This window comes from Panthera leo, chromosome Y (genome assembly GCF_018350215.1).
Source record: "Panthera leo isolate Ple1 chromosome Y, P.leo_Ple1_pat1.1, whole genome shotgun sequence".
In the NCBI taxonomy this organism is placed as follows: domain Eukaryota; kingdom Metazoa; phylum Chordata; class Mammalia; order Carnivora; family Felidae; genus Panthera; species Panthera leo.
In genome coordinates, this window is record NC_056697.1 from 6200350 (window position 1) to 6218280 (window position 17931).

Here is a 17931-nt window from a genome sequence, read left to right on the forward strand (position 1 = left end):
GAGTATGGAGAAAAAAATAAACAACAAAAGAGATGTATATTTCCATTCTTACATCTTTATACGTTAATGGCCCACTCCAGGCACGTCTATTAACTGCCAGGTCCCTATATGCCAATGACTTTTCAACCACTGTGTTGAGAAGATTATAAACCTAGTTCAGAGGAAACTTCACTTGGATGTTATTAGGAAGAATGTTTGCAAAATACAAAATGTTATGTGTTCTTTGAGCTCAATCTCTACATACAAAAACTAGAGTAGGGGATAAATTCCAACAGTTCAAGACAGTTTTGCTATCTGTCTCTGTCACTGCTAAGCAGCTCCACACACTGGAAAAGCAAGTGGTGAAATACTTGAAGCATTCCCCATCTCTAAACAGCCATGAAGTCTCTGTGGTGTCCAGATATGGCTACCTGCACAATCAATCTCCACTCCCATGGTCATTGGGCTGCATGGGAGAAAGATTCCAACAGGGAACCACAAAGAAAATGTATCTGCCCTCTGTCTTCTCAAGCACTAAGGCACTTCCAGCTTCTGCCTAGAATATATAAAGCTGGAGAGAATATTATCCCTATTCTAATAGTACATCTTTTTAAAAAGCCAGATCATCCATAGAATCATTAAGCTCCTTGAACTCATCAGAGAACTAAGGGCACAGGGCAATCAACAAGCCTGAACCCAAAGACAGACAGAAACCTCCAAAGATAGCATACAAGCATTGGCTCAATTACAGGGAAGCACAGCAAAGGACTAGTTCCCCCACAAGAAGAGGTAAGAAGAATCCATCTAAAATTTTACATGAACTATTAAAAGCCAAGTGTGGGCTATCATGAGAGTAGGGAATCCCTGAGACCACAGACACAAGGGGGTTTGCACCCCTCACAGGCTCTTTTCATGACAGCCACTGTGTTCTCATTAGAAAGTCAGGAAGCAGGTGCAAGATGGGAGAAAACCTAGGTTATACAAGCTCGGCAGAGACAGCAGGCACCACTGGGGGAAGACCATTACAGTCAAGAGAAAAAGCAATCAACATAACCAAACTAAGAGATAACCATGTATTAGAATTATCAGACAAGAAGTAACTATGAATATGTAAAAGGTGCCATGTAATGTACAGAAAACATGCATCAATAAATGGAGAATTTAGGCAGCGATATGGAAACTACAGTCACAAAGAAATGCTAGAATTTTTTAAAAAAATTTTTAATGTTTATTTTTGAGAGAGAGAGAGAGAGAGAGACAGAGACAGAGTGCAAGCCAGGGAGGGCCAGAGAGAGAGGGAAACACAGAATCTGAAGCAGGCTCCAGGCTCTGAGCTGTCAGCACAGAGCCCGATGCAGGGTTTGAATGCACGAACCATGAGATCATGACCTGAGCCAAAGTCAGACATTTAACCGACTGAGCCACTCAGGTACCCCTAGAATTTTTTTAAGCATGATAATAAAGATGAATATTACCCTCAACTGGCTCATCAGTGGACTCGACAGCCAAAGCAAGAATTAGTAAACTTGAACACAAGTCAATAGAAATTACCCAAACTGAAACACTAAGAGAAATAGGAATAAATAAAAACAAACCAGAACACAGCATTTGAGTTATGGGACAATATCAAAAACATCTAACATGGATGATTAGATTCCCAAAATAATAAGAGAGACAAAACATGGCAAGATAGATATTTGAAGAGACAAGAGCTCAATTATCAAAAAATTAATGAATAAATAAAATATATCAAACCACATTTCTAATAAATGCTCCAAAGAGGTTAACCACATGTATGCACATGCGCGTGCACACACACACACACACACACACACACACACACACACCTCTAAACACAATAGAATCAAACTTTGAAAAGTCAAAGGTAAAGAGAAAATCTTAAAGGCAGCCAGATCTGGGAGTAGGGGGAGATATAGTATGTAATCACACAGAGAAATGAAGATAAGAAATACAGCAGACTGCTCATTGGACATTATGAAAACCAGAAGATGGTGGAGTGACATCTTTAAAGTACTGAGTAAACAGGAGGAAAATGGCGGCGTAGGAGGATGCTGGGCTCACCGCGTCATGCAGATCACTTAGATTCCACCCACACCTGCCTAAATAACCCAGAAAAACGCCGGAAGACTAGCAGAATGGATTCTCCCGAGCCAAGCATAGACGAGAGGCCCATGGAAGAGGGTAGGAAGGGAAGGGCAGAGAGGTGGTGTGTGCTACACGGACTGGCAGGAGGGAGCCTGGGCAGAGGGGCAGCCCACCAGTAAAGTAGAGCCCCCGAGTGTGGCTTGTAAAAGTGGAGGGGCCGGATGGAGTGTGTTCTGACAGCAAGCGGGACTTAACATCTGGAAGGTTATAAGCTAACAACTCTGCTCGGAGAGCAGGAGGGCTGGAGGACAACGGGAGGGAGAGTTGTTGAGCCCCGGACGACAGAGCTCAGCTTGGTGGGGAACAAAGGCGCTCGCCAGCGCCATCTCCCTCACCCATCCCCCAGCCAAAATCCCAAAGGGAACCGGTTCCTGCCAGGGAACTTGCTTGCACCGCACAAACACCCAAGGCTGTGCTTCTGCGGATCCATCCCTCCAGTGGCAGGTCTGACTCACTCCCGGTGCCACAGGGCCCCTCCCAAAGTGGATCACTGAAGGAAAAGTGAGCTGAGCCTGCCCCTCCCGCCCCTGTGCACCTTGCCGATCCACCCCAGCTAATACGCAAGATCCCCAGCACCACAAGCCCGACAGTGTGCAAGTAGCCCAGACAGGCCATACCACCCCACAGTGAATCCCGCCACTAGGAGGGGGGAAGAGAAGGTGTACACCAGTCTGACTGTGGCCCCAGTGGTGGGCTGGGGGCAGACATCAGGTCTGACTGCAGCCCCGCCCACCAACACAAGTTACTCAAGACAGCACAGGGGAAGTGTCTGCAGTTCCACACCACTCCAGGGACTATCCAAAATGACGAAACGGAGGAATTCCCCTCAAAAGAATCTCTAGGAAATAATGACAGCTGATGAACTGATCAAAAAGGATTTAAACAATATAACAGAAAGTGAATTTAGAATAATAGTCATAAAATTAATCACTGGGCAGGGTGCCTGGGTGGCTCAGTCGGTCGGGCGTCCAACTTCGGCTCAGGTCACGATCTCGCAGTCCGTGAGTTCGAGCCCCGCGTCCGGCTCTGTGCCGACCACTCAGAGCCTGGAGCCTGTTTCAGATTCTGTGTCTCCCTCTCTCTCTGACCCTCCCCCGTTCATGCTCTGTCTCTCTCTGTCTCAAAAATAAATAAACGTTAAAAAAAATTAAAAAAAAAATTAATCACTGGGCTTGAAAACAGTATACAGGACAGCAGAGAATCTATTGCTACAGAGATCAAGGGACTAAGGAACATCCCGGAGGAGCTAAAAAATGTTATAAATGAGCTGCAAAATAAAATGGAGACAACCACAGCTCGGATTGAAGAGGCAGAGGAAAGAATAGGTGAACTGGAAGATAAAATTATGGAAAAAGAGGAAGGTGAGAAAAAGAGAGATAAAAAAAAATCCAGGAGTATGAGGGGAAAATTAGAGAACTAAATGATGCACTAAAGAGAAATAACCTATGCATAATTGGTATTCCAGAGGAGGAAGAGAGAGGGAAAGGTGTGAAGGTGTACTTGAAGAAATAACAGCTGAGAACTTCCATGATCTGGGGAAGGAAAAAGATATTGAAATCCCAGAGGCACAGAGAACTCCCTTCAGACGTAACTTGAATCGATCTTCTGCACGACATGTCATAGTGAAACTGGCAAAATACAAGGATAAAGAGAAAATTCTGAAAGCAGCTAGGGATAAACGTGCTCTAACATATAAAGGGAGACCAATAAGACTCGTGATGGATCTCTCTATTGAAACTTGGCAGGCCAGAAAGGAATGTCAGGAAATCTTCAATGTGATGAACTGAAAAAAATATGCAGTCGAGAATCCTTTATCCAGCAAATCTGTCATTTAGAATAGAAGGAGAGATAAAGGTCTTCCCAAACAAACAAAAACTGAAGGAATTTGTCACCACTAAACCAGCTCTACAAGAGATCCTAAGGGGGATCCTGTATGACAAAGTACCAGAGACATCGCTACAAGCATGAAACCTACAGACATCACAATGACTCTAAACTCATATCTTTCTATAATAACACTGAATGTAAATGGACTGCACCAACCAAAAGACACAGGGTATCAGAATGGATAAAAAAACAAGACCCATCTATTTGCTGTCTACAAGAGACTCATTGTAGACCTGAGGACACCTTCAGATTGAAAGTGAGGGTGTGGAGAACTATCTATCATGCTACTGGAAGTCAAAAGAGAGCTGGAGTAGCCATACTTATATCAGACAAACTAGACTTTAAATTAAAGGCTGTAACAAGAGATGAAGAAGGGCATTATATAATCACTACAGGGTCTATCCATCAGGAAGAGCTAACAAGTATAAATGTCTATGCACCGAATATGGGAGCCCCCAAATATATAAAACAATTACTCACAAACATAAGCAACTTTATTGATAAGAATGTGGTAATTGCAGGGGACTTTAACACCCCACTCACAGAAATGGATAGATCATCTAGACACACGGTCAATAAAGAAACAAGGGCCCTGAATGATACATTGGATTAGATGGACTTGACAGATATATTTAGAACTCTGCATCCCAAAGCAACAGAATATACTTTCTTCTCGAGTGCACATGGAACATTCTCCAAGATAGATCACATACTGGGTCACAAAACAGCCCTTCATAAGTATACAAGAATTGAGATCATACCATGCATACTTTCAGACCACAATGCTATGAAGCTTGATATCAACCACAGGAAAAAGTCTAGAAAACCCCCAAAAGCATGGAGGTTAAAGAACACCCTACTAAAGAATGAATGGGTCAACCAGGCAATTAGAGAAGGAATTAAAAATATATGGAAACAAACGAAAATGAAAATACAACAATCCAAACGCTTTGGGATGCAGCGAAGGCAGTCCTGAGAGGAAAATACATTGCAATCCAGGCCTATCTCAAGAAACAAGATAAATCCCAAATACAAAATCTAACAGCACACCTAAAAGAAATAGAAGCAGAACAGCAAAGACAGCCTAAACCCAGCAGAAGAAGAGAAATAATAAAGATCAGAGCAGAAATAAACAATATAGAATCTAAAAAAACTGTAGAGCAGATCAATGAAACCAAGAGTTGGTTTCTTGAAAAAATAGACAAAATTGATAAACCTCTAGCCGGGCTTCTCAAAAAGAAAAGGGAGATGACCCAAATAGATAAAATCCTGAATGAAAATGGAATTATTACACCCAATACCTCAGAAATACAAGCAATTATCAGGGAATACTATGAAAAACTATATGCCAACAAACTGGACAACCTGGAAGAAATGGAAAAATTCCTAAACACCCACATACTTCCAAAATTCAATCAGGAGGAAATAGAAAGCTTGAACAGACCCATAACCAGTGAAGAAATTAAATCAGTTATCAAAAATCTCCCAACAAATAAGAGTCCAGGACCAGATGACTTCCCAGGGGAGTTCTACCAGACATTTAAAGCAGAGATAATACCTATCCTTCTCAAGCTATTCCAAAAAATAGAAAGGGAAGGAAAACTTCCAGACTCATTCTATGAAGCCAGTATTACTTTGATTCCTAAACCAGACAGAGACCCAGTAAAAAAAGAGAACTACAGGCCAATATCCCTGATGAATATGGATGCAAAAATTCTCAATAAGATACTAGCAAATCGAATTCAACAGCATATAAAAAGAATTATTCACCATGATCAAGTGGGATTCATTCCTGGAGTGCAGGGCTGGTTCAACATTCACAAATCAATCAACGTGATACATCATATTAATAAAAGAAAAGATAAGAACCATATGATCCTGTCAATCGATGCAGAAAAGGCATTTGACAAAATTCAGCATCGTTTCTTAATAAAAACCCTCGAGAAAGTCGGGATAGAAGGAACATACTTAAACATCATAACAACCATTTATGAAAAGCCCACAGCTAACATCATCCTCAATGGGGAAAAACTGAAAGCTTTTTCCCTGAGATAAGGAACATGACAGGGATGTCCACTCTCACCGCTGTTGTTTAACATAGTGTTGGAAGTGCTAGCATCAGCAATCAGACAACAAAATGAAATCAAAGGCATCAAAATTAGCAAAGATGAAGTTAAGCTTTCACTTTCTGCAGATGACATGATATTATCCATGGAAAATCCAATAGACTCCACCAAAAGTCTGCTAGAACTGATACATGAATTCATCAAAGTTGCAGGATACAAAATCAATGTACAGAAATCAGTTGCATTCTTATACAGTAATAATGAAGCACGAGAAAGACAAATAAAGAAACTGATCCCGTTCACAATTGCACCCCGAAGCATAAAATACCTAAGAATAAACCTAACCAAAGATGTCAAAGATCTGTATGCTGAAAACTATAGAAAGCTTATGAAGGTAATTGAAGAAGATACAAAGAAATGGAAAAACATTCCACGCTCATGGGTTGGAAGAATAAATATTGTCAAAATGTCAATACGACCCAAAGCTATCTACACATTCAATGTAATCCCAATCAAAATTGCACCAGCATTCTTCTCGAAGCTAGAACAAGCAATCCTAAAATTCATATGGAATCACAAAATGCCCGAATAGCCAAAATAATTTTGAAGAAGACCAAAGCAGGAGGCATCACAATACCAGACTTTAGCCTCTACTACAAAGCTGTAATCATCAAGACAGCATGGTATTGGCACAAAAACAGACACATAGACCAATAGAATAGAATAGAAACCCCAGAACTAGACCCACAAACGTATGGCCAACTTATCTTTGACAAAGCAGGAAAGAATATCCAATGGAAAAAAGAAGTCTCTTTAACAAATGGTGCTGGGAGAACTGGACAGCAACATGCAGAAGGTTGAAACTAGATCCCTTTCTCACACCATTCACAAAAATAAACTCAAAATGGATAAAGGACCTGAATGTGAGACAGGAAACCATCAAAGCCCTAGAGGAGAAAACAGGAAAAGACCTCTCTGACCTCAGCCATAGCAATTTCTTACTTGACACATCCCCAAAGGCAAGGGAATTAAGAGAAAAAATGAACTATTGGGACCTCATGAAGATAAAAAGCTTCTGCACAGCAAAGGAAACAATCAACAAAACTAAAAGGCAACCAACAGAATGGGAAAAGATATTTGCAAATGACATATCGGACAAAGGGCTAGTATCCAAAATCTATAAAGAGCTCACCAAACTCCACAGCCGAAAAACAAATAATCCAGTGAATAAATGGGCAGAAAACATGAATAGACACTTCTCTAAAGAAGACATCCGGATGGCCAACAGGCACATGAAAAGATGCTCAACATCGGTCCTCATCAGGGAAATACAAATCAAAACCACACTCAGATATCACCTCACGCCAGTCAGAGTGGCCAAAATGAACAAATCAGGAGACTATAGATGCTGGAGAGGATGTGGAGAAACGGGAACTCTCTTGCACTGTTGGTGGGAATGCAAACTGGTGCAGCTGCTGTGGAAAACAGTGTGGAGGTTCCTAGAAAAATTAAAAATAGATCTACCCTATGACCCAGCAGTAGCACTGCTAGGAATTCACCCAAGGGATACAGGAGTACTGATGCATAGGGGCACTTGTACCCCAATGTTTATAGCAGCACTCTCAACAATAGCCAAATTATGGAAAGAGCCTAAATGTCCATCAACTGATGAATGGATAAAGAAATTGTGGTTTATACACACAATGGAGTACTACGTGGCAATGAGAAAGAATGAAATATGGCCCTTTGTAGCAACGTGGATGGAACTGGAGAGTGTGATGCTAAGTGAAATAAACCATACAGAGAAAGACAGATACCATATGTGTTCACTCTTATGTGGATCCTGAGAAACTTAACAGGAACCCATGGGGGAGGAGAAGGGGGAAAAAAAAGAGGTTAGAGTGGGAGAGAGCCAAAGCATAAGAGACTCTTAAAGGGCTGATGGGGGATGGGAGGGAGTGGAGGGTGGGTGATGGGTATTGAGGAGGGCACCTGTTGGAATGAGCACTGGGTGTTGTATGGAAACCAATTTGACAATAAATTTCATATATTAAAAAATAAATAGAATAAAATAAAATAAAATAAAATAAAATACTGAGTAAAAAAGAAAAACTGAATCAAGATACTAACTCAGAGAAAACATCTATTACAAGGAAAGAGAACTGGGACAACTGGGTGGCTCAGTCAGTTAATCATCCGACTTCAGCTCAGGTCATGATCTCACAGCTTGTGAGCTTGAGCCCTGCATCAGGTTCTGTGCTGATAGCTCATAACTTGGAGCCTGCTATAGATTCTGTCTCCATTTCTCTCTGCCCCACCCCCCACCCCCTGCTCATGCTCTGTCTCTGTCTGTCTGTCTGTCTCTCTCTCAAATATAAATAAACATTAAAAAAATTTTTTAAAGGGAAGAGAATTAAAAATTCTTTCAGACAAACAAAAACCAAGAACACTTATTACCAGCAGACTGGAGATACAACAAACATTAAAAGAAGTTCTTCAGATAAAAGGAGTATGATAAGAAATAGAAACTTGGTTCTAAAGAAAGAAATAAAGATTTTCAGAAATGGACTTACTAAAAATATCGAAGACACTTTTACTTCTTTTTAATGGCTTTAAAAGACTATTGACTTTCTAAAGCAAAAACAGAAGCACTGTATTGTGTGTTTACAGTATATGTAAAATAAAATGTATTCCAAAGTAGCATAAAGGGTGGAAAGGGGAAAGGGAGCATACTGTGGTAAGGTCTTTATACCAGTTGAAGTAATATAATACTATTTGTAGTCAGACTGTAACCAGTTAAGGAAGTATATTGTTAACCATAGATAAGCAAAAAAAAAAAAAAGTTTTAAGGTATTAATAAAAATGCAATAGTAGAGACAAAATTTAATCATAAAAAATAACAAAACCAGCAAGATAATTGATATACCATATATTAAGGAGAAGCTGAGCCTTCTTAAATGCAAATATATATAATAAAGAAGCATAGAAACCAAAGAGCAAGTCTAGGATCTAAGTATTTCCAGCAATAGTCACCCATAAGATGCAAAGACTAACCATCTATTTTTTGAAAATTAGGTTAAACAATTAGAACAAATACTAATTGTGTAGATGCGATTGGAGATTTGAAAGCATAAGCTGTGACACAGAGTAACTCCTGTTTAGAGAACAAACTATCTAATCAATGACCACATTATCCATCTACCAGCTTAAGCTATTGATTCAAATTCAGTTTCACATGGAATTACTCATTCTTGGCCTGCATTTTTAACACTTGATTATCTTTGCCTTTTCATTGCTGATACAAAAGGGAAAGCTTCTCTAGAAAATCTTAGTAAAAGCAATTTCATTCCATTTTATTTCGGTCTCTGAACATGGGTCATATAGATCAGTACAAAACTAAAAGGTCAATTTGGTTCATTAGCATGATATGACTATCTCCCACAAGAGAAAATGAGTTCTAAAATAATCCCTTAAAAAAAAAAGTACAGTAACCACAAAGTACCTATATGTTTCTAGACCAAGATTTAGTCATAACTCCACTTCTCATAGAAAGAATGGTTGGAGTGCCTGGGTGGGTCAGTCAGTTAAGCATTCAGCTTTGGCTCAGGTCATGATCTCATGGTCCATGAGTTCCAGCCCTGCCTCGGGCTCTGTGCTGACAGCTCAGAGCCTGGAGTCTGCTTCCAATGCTGTGTCTCCCTTTCTCTCTGCTCCTCAAATAAAAGGCAAACCTCAAATATTCATTAGGTACTTAATTTTTTTTTAAATAAGCCCTCTCTGAAATCAGTATGTCATAGAAAAATGACATTTGGAGGCTTCTGAATCTTCTGTTGGCCCATCAGCAAATACTTATGTTATGACTGTGTCCATATAAACATTCTAGGTTGAAAAGACTTCACAGAGATGACAAGATGTGGAATACACCCCACATCACATTCCGCTCCTAGTTCAAACACTATTTAGCTTGAACGATATGTGAAACTACCGACCGGACTTGCTTTGACCTACAAATATGGCAGTTGCATAAGGTTCAGCTGAATAGCATGCAGCTATCCGCTATGACCTGGACAAGTCATACTGCAAGATACCTTCCTTGTATCTTCTTCTCTAAAACTAAACTTACTGGATCATGGCTGAAATTTCTTCATAAAAATATATGCATATGATCGGGAAAAAATCATAGAAAGTGAAGACATCAACTGAAGGATCTGATAGTCTAATCCAAGGAGGTAAAATACCTATAAATGAAAATCCTAAATACCACAGACCTGGCCAGAGAATAGAGTGCCCTAGACAGATTTTTAAAAATATTTCTCATGGAATTTGTGGTCAGATAAAGAAGGCAGGAAAAATCTTGGAATTTATCTCATCTTAATGAGGCAATTTCTATTAAGACAAATGAAGTCACATCACAAGCATCCCTAATTCAGTTATCTACTTGGGAAGCATAGAGGATCATTTTTCAAAGCTGGGCTGTCTGGTTATCACATGCCAGTGTAAACAGTTGAGATTGTTGGTACCACTTACATAATCAAGAGTTCTCAGCTTTGGCTATCAATTCCCTGTTTTCCTGATACACCCAGACCACAAAATATACCCTGGTCCCACACCTGCCTAAAAAAAACAAAACAAAACAAAACAAAACAAAAAAACGTTTTTCTCGATAAATCCAAAAGTATAGAATATACTTACTTATCCAGGGCTTATCTTTGTAGAAAGACCACTTCCAAAAACTAATAATACTTTATCTTAGCAGAAAAACTTCCTCACTTGACCCCACTGCTGTTAGTCATTTTCCTTTTCCTGTGACCAACACAAGAGTCTGTTAAATCTACAGTTTCTGCTAATTGGGAATTTTTGCAGCAAGTTCCGGAGGTCACAAAGGGAGGCAACAACCATTTCTATCTGCCGACTTTTTACTGCCGAAAACAGACACAACAGAATTTCCTCACCAAGGAAAAAAAGTGGGTAAATGATCTGCTGATGGGTTCACCTTTGAGGTGAAGGGAGTGAGGAACATGATTTCACTGATGCTTAACAGAAGACTGAGCACAAGTAGTACTGTGCTCAAGAAGTCCACAGGTGAGAGCTACTTAAATAGACACAGCTTCTTTCTTTTCCTCCCCTTATTTTTCCCCAGCACTTCAAAATCTCATCACTAATCATATTCTACAAGAATACATTTGCCTAAGATATCTGACCCTAGTAGTAAATAATCTCACCCAATTTACTCCAGCGTCTTCCACAAACATGATAATTTTGTATGTAAGCCATGACATGAAAAACTAGGGAACATTCTGGAGTATTCTGAGGGTGGTAGTTATATTGCCCACGGGATAATTTACTTTTAAAATAGTTCAGTATAGGGGCTCCTAGGTGCTCAGTTGGTTAAGCATCTGACTCTTGATCTCAGCTCAGGTCATGATCCCATGGTTCATGGGATCAAGCCCCGTGTTGAGCTCTGCACTGACAATGTGGGGCCTGCTTGGGATTCTCTGTCTCTGTCTCTCTGTCTCTCTCTTTCTCCCCTTCCCTTCTTGCTCTCTCACTTTCAAAATAAATAAATACACTTAAAAAAAACAGAATAAACTAGTTCAGTATAAGACAGTGGCAATGTATATGCACAAGTGTCTTGGTAAACTTTAATCCATGCACTACAGGAGGCTACTTAGCATAATCAGGAATTCACACTTTGGAGGTAGCTTTTGGATACTTCAAATATTGTTGAGATGGACACTGTGAGGCATATTAGTTAAAGACAGGAGTATTCTTCAATATATGTATTTAGGTACGAGGATGTATGAAAATTAGCAAGCTGGTCAGAACTGTTTCAGAGAAGGGCTCAAGGTGTGAATGTCATCACTCTTTCATCAGTTAACATTAAGAAGCCTCTAGTCATCGGGCTCTGCTATCAAGCAGCCTGGTTCTGCCTTCAAAGTATGACTGTGTCAAAATGACATGCCATATAGTACAGAAAGCATACAAGGACGGTCATAGAGGAAAGGACAGAGAGAAACACTAAGAGATTACATTACATCATTAGGTGAAATCAGAAGGTAGAAAAAAAGAAGGGAAAGGAAGAGAAACCTGCAGTTTTCTCATTAAAGTAGAAAAAATCGTAAATGATGTTTAGAGCAACAAAGGATTAAATGTATTCTGTAATGGAACCATGAAAACAAAACTACACATTTTTGGGGTGCCTGGGTGGTTCAGTTGGTTAAGCATCCAACTTCAGCTCAAGTTATGATCTCACAGTTTGTGGGTTCAAGCCCCACGTTGGGATCTGTGCTGACAGAGCCTGGAACCTGCTTCGGAATCTGTGTCTCCCTCTCTCTCTCTGCCCCTCCCTGCTCATGCTCTGTCTCTCTCTGTCTCAAAAATAAAACATTAAAAAAATTTGTTTTAAACTACACACTTCTGAAGGTAAGAAATATATACCAAAAGCAAAGTGCAAAGGCCAGAGGGTGAAAGACTTTTTTAAAAAGGCTATTAACATATGAAACCTAAGACAATTTGAAAGAACACTAAGCAACACTCATTAATAAATATAAGCGCAGTCAATGCTTAAACACATACTTAAAATCAAACTCTCTAAAATCTACTGCTGCATAGCACCAACTCCAAACTTGTGCCTTAACACCATAACTTAGCAGTTTTAAATGTGTTGTTATTATTATTACTCATAGTTCAGGGACGCTGGGTGGCTCAGTCAGCTAAGCATTCAACTTCAGCTCAGGTCATGTCTTCAAGGTTGATGGGTTCAAACCCCGCCATCAGGCTCTGTGCTGACAGCTCAGAACCTGGAGCCTGCTTCGGATTCTGTGTCTCCCTCTCTCTCTGCCCTTCCCCAACTCATGCTCTGTTTCTCTCTGTCTCAAAAATAAATAAACATTAAAAAAATTATTACTCATAGTTCTGTAAGTAGACCAAGCTCTGCTGGGGTCCATCACGTGGCTGCAGTCAAGTTGTGGCTAGAGCTCAGAGGGTTTCTCCCCATCTGTCTTCCTCTTCAGCTGGAAGTCTGAACACTTAAGGACTGCTCAGGCATCTCTCTCCTTCCAAGAGCCTTGCCACGAGCTCAGGTTGGCATTCCTCACAACATGGTGCTCCCAGAACAATCTTCTTCTGTGGGAGCTGGCTTCTCCAAAGAAAGTGTTCTACGTAGGTGAAAGTGGCAGGCTTCTCTTGACCTGGCTTTGGAAGTCATGCAGCATAACCTCTACCATATTCTACTGAACAAAGGCAGGTACCAGTGCATGACCAGAATCAAGGGAAAGGGATCAGGGGGCAAGGCTCATTGACAGGGTCACGTACTAACAACCACACACATGACTCAATGTGTTTCAAAGAGGTTAAACACATGAGGCACCTGGGTGGCTCATTCAGGTAAGAGCCCGACTTCAGCTCAGGTCATGATCTCACAGTTCGTGGGTTCGAGACCCACAATGGGCTCTGTGCCGACAGCTCAGAGACTGGAGCTTGTTTCCGATTCTGTGCCTCCCTCTCTTTCTGCCCCTCCCCTGCTCACACTCTGTCTGCCTCTCTCTCCCTCAAAAATAAATAAACATTTGGGGGGGGGGCGGTTAAACACAAAACAATGGTCAAGATGCCAGATATAGGCCAACAAAAAGAAAGTGTAACTCGCCAACTGAATGAATAGGATAGAATTTGGCAAAGTGACATAAATAAAACAAAGAAGGACACTTTATATAAAGTGTCTTAAGAAATGCGTAATAACTAAATATAAATATATCAAATAAGTACCTTTCATAAAACAAACTACAGGTAACAAACACATGCAAGGAGTGAGAGATAACTCATTTCCTTTTCATGAAAGAGCAACTATATATCTTTAAAGACCTTATTAGCATGATTTAAAAGGTAGACCTGACTAAAAGACATCAAACCGGCAACCTAAGACTGGTAAACACCACCCTTTCAACTGCCTGTGTGCAGTCCCCAAAACCACCACAACTAGCCTATTAATTAATAAGACCTCAATTTATTTTTTAAAATAGAAATAGTATAAAAAACATTCTATAATTACAATGTGAATAAAAGGATAATAAATTCAAAAAAAAAGCTCTGTGGCTAAAAATTTTAAAACAACTTTGTTTAGTCACAAAGGAAATTCAAAATGGAAACGCAGAATGTCTAGAAAACAAAGACAATAAAACCACTATTTATAAGACCCTATAGGACACACTCAAGGTGATATTAGAAGAAAATCTAGTCTTATGGGGGGGCCTGGGTGGCTCAGCTGGCTGAGCATCTGACTTCAGTTCAGGTCATGAATTCACGGTTCGTGAGTTTGAGCCCTGCATCGGGCTCTGTGCTGACAGCTCAGAGCCTGGACCCTGCTTCAGATTTTGTGTCTCACTCTCTCTCAAAAATAAACATTTAAAAAAGAAGAAGAAAATCTATAATCTTAAATATTTATTTGTTCTAAAATATTTGTTCTTAATAAAGAATGAAAAATAATTTAAACATCATGTTCTAACACTTAGAGAATAATTAAAGAAATCAGAGAGAACCAATAAAGAGGGAAATTAAATTAGTTGCAAACACAAAACACTACAACTAATAAATAAATTTGAATGTTTTTTAATTAAAATACAAACTATTCAGTTCATTTCAACAGGAGAGTATGTAAAACTAAAAAAAAAATACTGAGTATGATCACAGGTTCAGAGTAAATTAATCATAAGAGTATAATATTTCTTACCTCTATGTAAATAAATTTTAAAGCTTTGATAAAATGAGAAATTTCTAGCCAAATATAAAATGTCAAAATTGATAAAAGATAGAAAAGCAGATCATTTAGATGTAAAGTAATAATAGAAAATAGCCAGAGCTAGTCACTAAAAAAATAATAGGCAGAGGCTTTAACAGACAAATTCTGCCAAATCTTAAAAAAAAGACAATCCAAAATTTTCTTTAAAAAAAATCCAAAAGTTCTTTGAATTGTTCTGGGACATAGAAACAGAAGGAAAACTTCACAATTATTTTTAGGAAGTAAATATAATATTGACTCCAAAGTCTGAGAAAGACAACAAATTATCTGTCTTCATATACTATTATTTATACATAGTAATACAAAAATTCCAGTAAAGTATTAGCACCAGAATCCAATACTAATGAAATAATATCGTGTATCAATATCATAACACAATATGATCAAACATATTTTTTTCCAGAAATAAAAGGATAATTAAATGTGAAGCATGTAATTCCTCATATTATGGATCTAAGTAGGAAAAAGTAAATGATCATCTCTATAGACACTTGAAAGGACATATTCCAAAATTCAAACATCATTCTTTATCAAAAGAACCCAATAAAATAGAAAGATATTCCTTAGCTTGATAGAACATAATAAACTTAGTCTGAATATTAATGGATGGAAAAGACACATCTACCCCTGCCAGCACTACTACATAATATTTTACTGGCAATATTAACCAATTCAATTATATAAGAGAAAAAAATGCTAGGCATAAGGTTAAAGAATAAAAGTAACATCATCTTTATTTGCACACGCAATTATATACCAGGAAAAGGTATGAAAATTAACTGGAAAGCTACCCACACTAAAAGAGAGCTTAGTGCCACAGATTACAAAGTTAACAGTCAGAAATCAATAGTTTTCACATATGTAAAACAGCAACTTGGAAAAAATATTGGCTGAAACAATCGCTTTGTAGCAATAAAGGGTAAAATAATTAGGAACACAGAGAAGTGTGAACATTTATTAGAAAGTATTGGCGGGGAGGGGGGCACAGAGTGGTGGAGAGTAATCAGGCAAGATGATTCTGATGGAGGTGTGGGAAAATAAACAGAAGAGTCAAGAAAACTTTAATCCAGAAAAACAAAGGGATCCAACCCTCTCAGATATGAAAGCATTGTGAAGCCACAGAAATGAAAACAAAGTAGTACTGGCTTATGGAGAGACTGATTGATGGAACCAAAAAAAGAAAGTCCCCATATAGACTCAGCACATTCGGTACATGACAAAGGTGACACTTTGAATTAATAGGGGAAAATGAACCCATCGATAAACAACACGGAGACATGCAGTAGCCCTTAGGTATTGGATCTAAATGTCACACTGTACAAGAGAACGGATTCGAGGGGACCAGAGATTCGCTTCTAGAAAATTAAACCATAAAAGTTCTAGAGGAAAAAAATGACTCAGTATCTTCATAAACTGAGAGCAGGTGGGGTGCCTGGGTGGCTCAGTCAGTTAAGTGTCCAACTTCAGATCAGGTCATGATCTCATGGTTCATGAGTTCGAGCCCCACATGGGGCTCTGTGCTGACAGCTCAGAGCCTAGGGCCTGCTTCGCATTCTGTCTCCCTCTCTCTCTGCCCCTCCCCCACTCATTCTTGTTCTCTCTCTCTGTCTCTCAAGAATAAAATAAACTGAGAGCAGAGGAGGCCTTTTCACTCAGATATAAATCAAGAAGACATAAAATAAAACGTGATTGACTTTACCTATATAAAAACAAAAATCCTTTTTATGGCAAAAAAAAACCTCCCTTTTTTTTTCTTTTAAAAAATCTTATGTTTGTTTTTGTTTGTTTGCTCTCTACTTGCTTAGAAGGCTAAAATCAAAAGTGCAAGTACACAGATTTCTGGTAAGCTCCACTTTCTAACCCCTCTGTGAAAGGATCTAATGATGGGGTACCTGCCATTGCCTTGGCCCTTCCTTTTTACATGGAGTCGTTAGAGCTTTAATGAGGTTGTCCACTTAATAATCACTTGTTTTGGTCCCTTACTGCCTGGAGTCATGGACAGGGTAGGCGTTGACTGCTTACCCCTTTGTAAAGTGCAGGCACACCTCCTGGGCCTCTTTAGACTCTCCTGAATGTCTCATTGGCTTTCAAACAGGGCAAAGTTGACCCATACGTACACACTGCATTTAATCAGACCCCTGCATAACCAGATGGCCCATTTGTACAATTGTAACACTTACCCCAATGGGCTCTGGTTTCAGACAGTCATTGTTTTTCTAAGGTAGGATAGTTTGCCTAGAGCCCCTGAAACTTGAGCTGGCAAATTGCAACTAATCCTTGCCAACCTGGAAAGTATCATCCACCTACTTCAAGACGCAAAGACTTTGTTGACTGACACGTTACGAGTGGATTCAGGTAAGATCAGCACGCCAAAGACACTCTTTCTGTGCAGCTATTTGTAAGTAATAAACTAACTCCAGGTAAAATTCTTACTTCCCCAACTTACTTTGTAAACTGTGTAATTGGCACCGCCATATTAAAATCAGACATGTACTGGCCATATAATCCTACTGAGAGCTGCTCTGGTTTCCTTTCGGAGGAAAAGTGGAGGATCTATTCACCTGGCCATTTTATTCCTTAATTCCTTTTGCAATTTGCATTGCCTCAGAGCTCCAGAGTATACCTAATATATTCTAATCAATTGTGAGTTCCTTTTACCTTCTTCTATGTAAGATTCCATCCCCTAATTTTTTAGTCTTGAATAGTATCAGTCAAAATTATTTCAACTCTCCATAAATTTCTTCTAGTGAGAGTATCACCAATATAATGGACTACATAAAGATCTAAGGAGGACCTTCACATGCCCTTAATCTTGTCCACCTGAGTGGACATTTAAGTATACAGTAGACTACAGTGTTCCAAAAGAGATTGACGTTATTAATGGCTTAAACAAGATAAAACAAGATAAAAGTTGTTTCATCTTTATTTGCTGTCCCGCACCAATTCCAGGCTGGCACAGTGGCCTTGTTGCCTAAAGTCTCCAGGAACTGAAGTTCCTTCTACTGGTGAAAAAGTGACACTGCAGCTTTTCTGTATCAA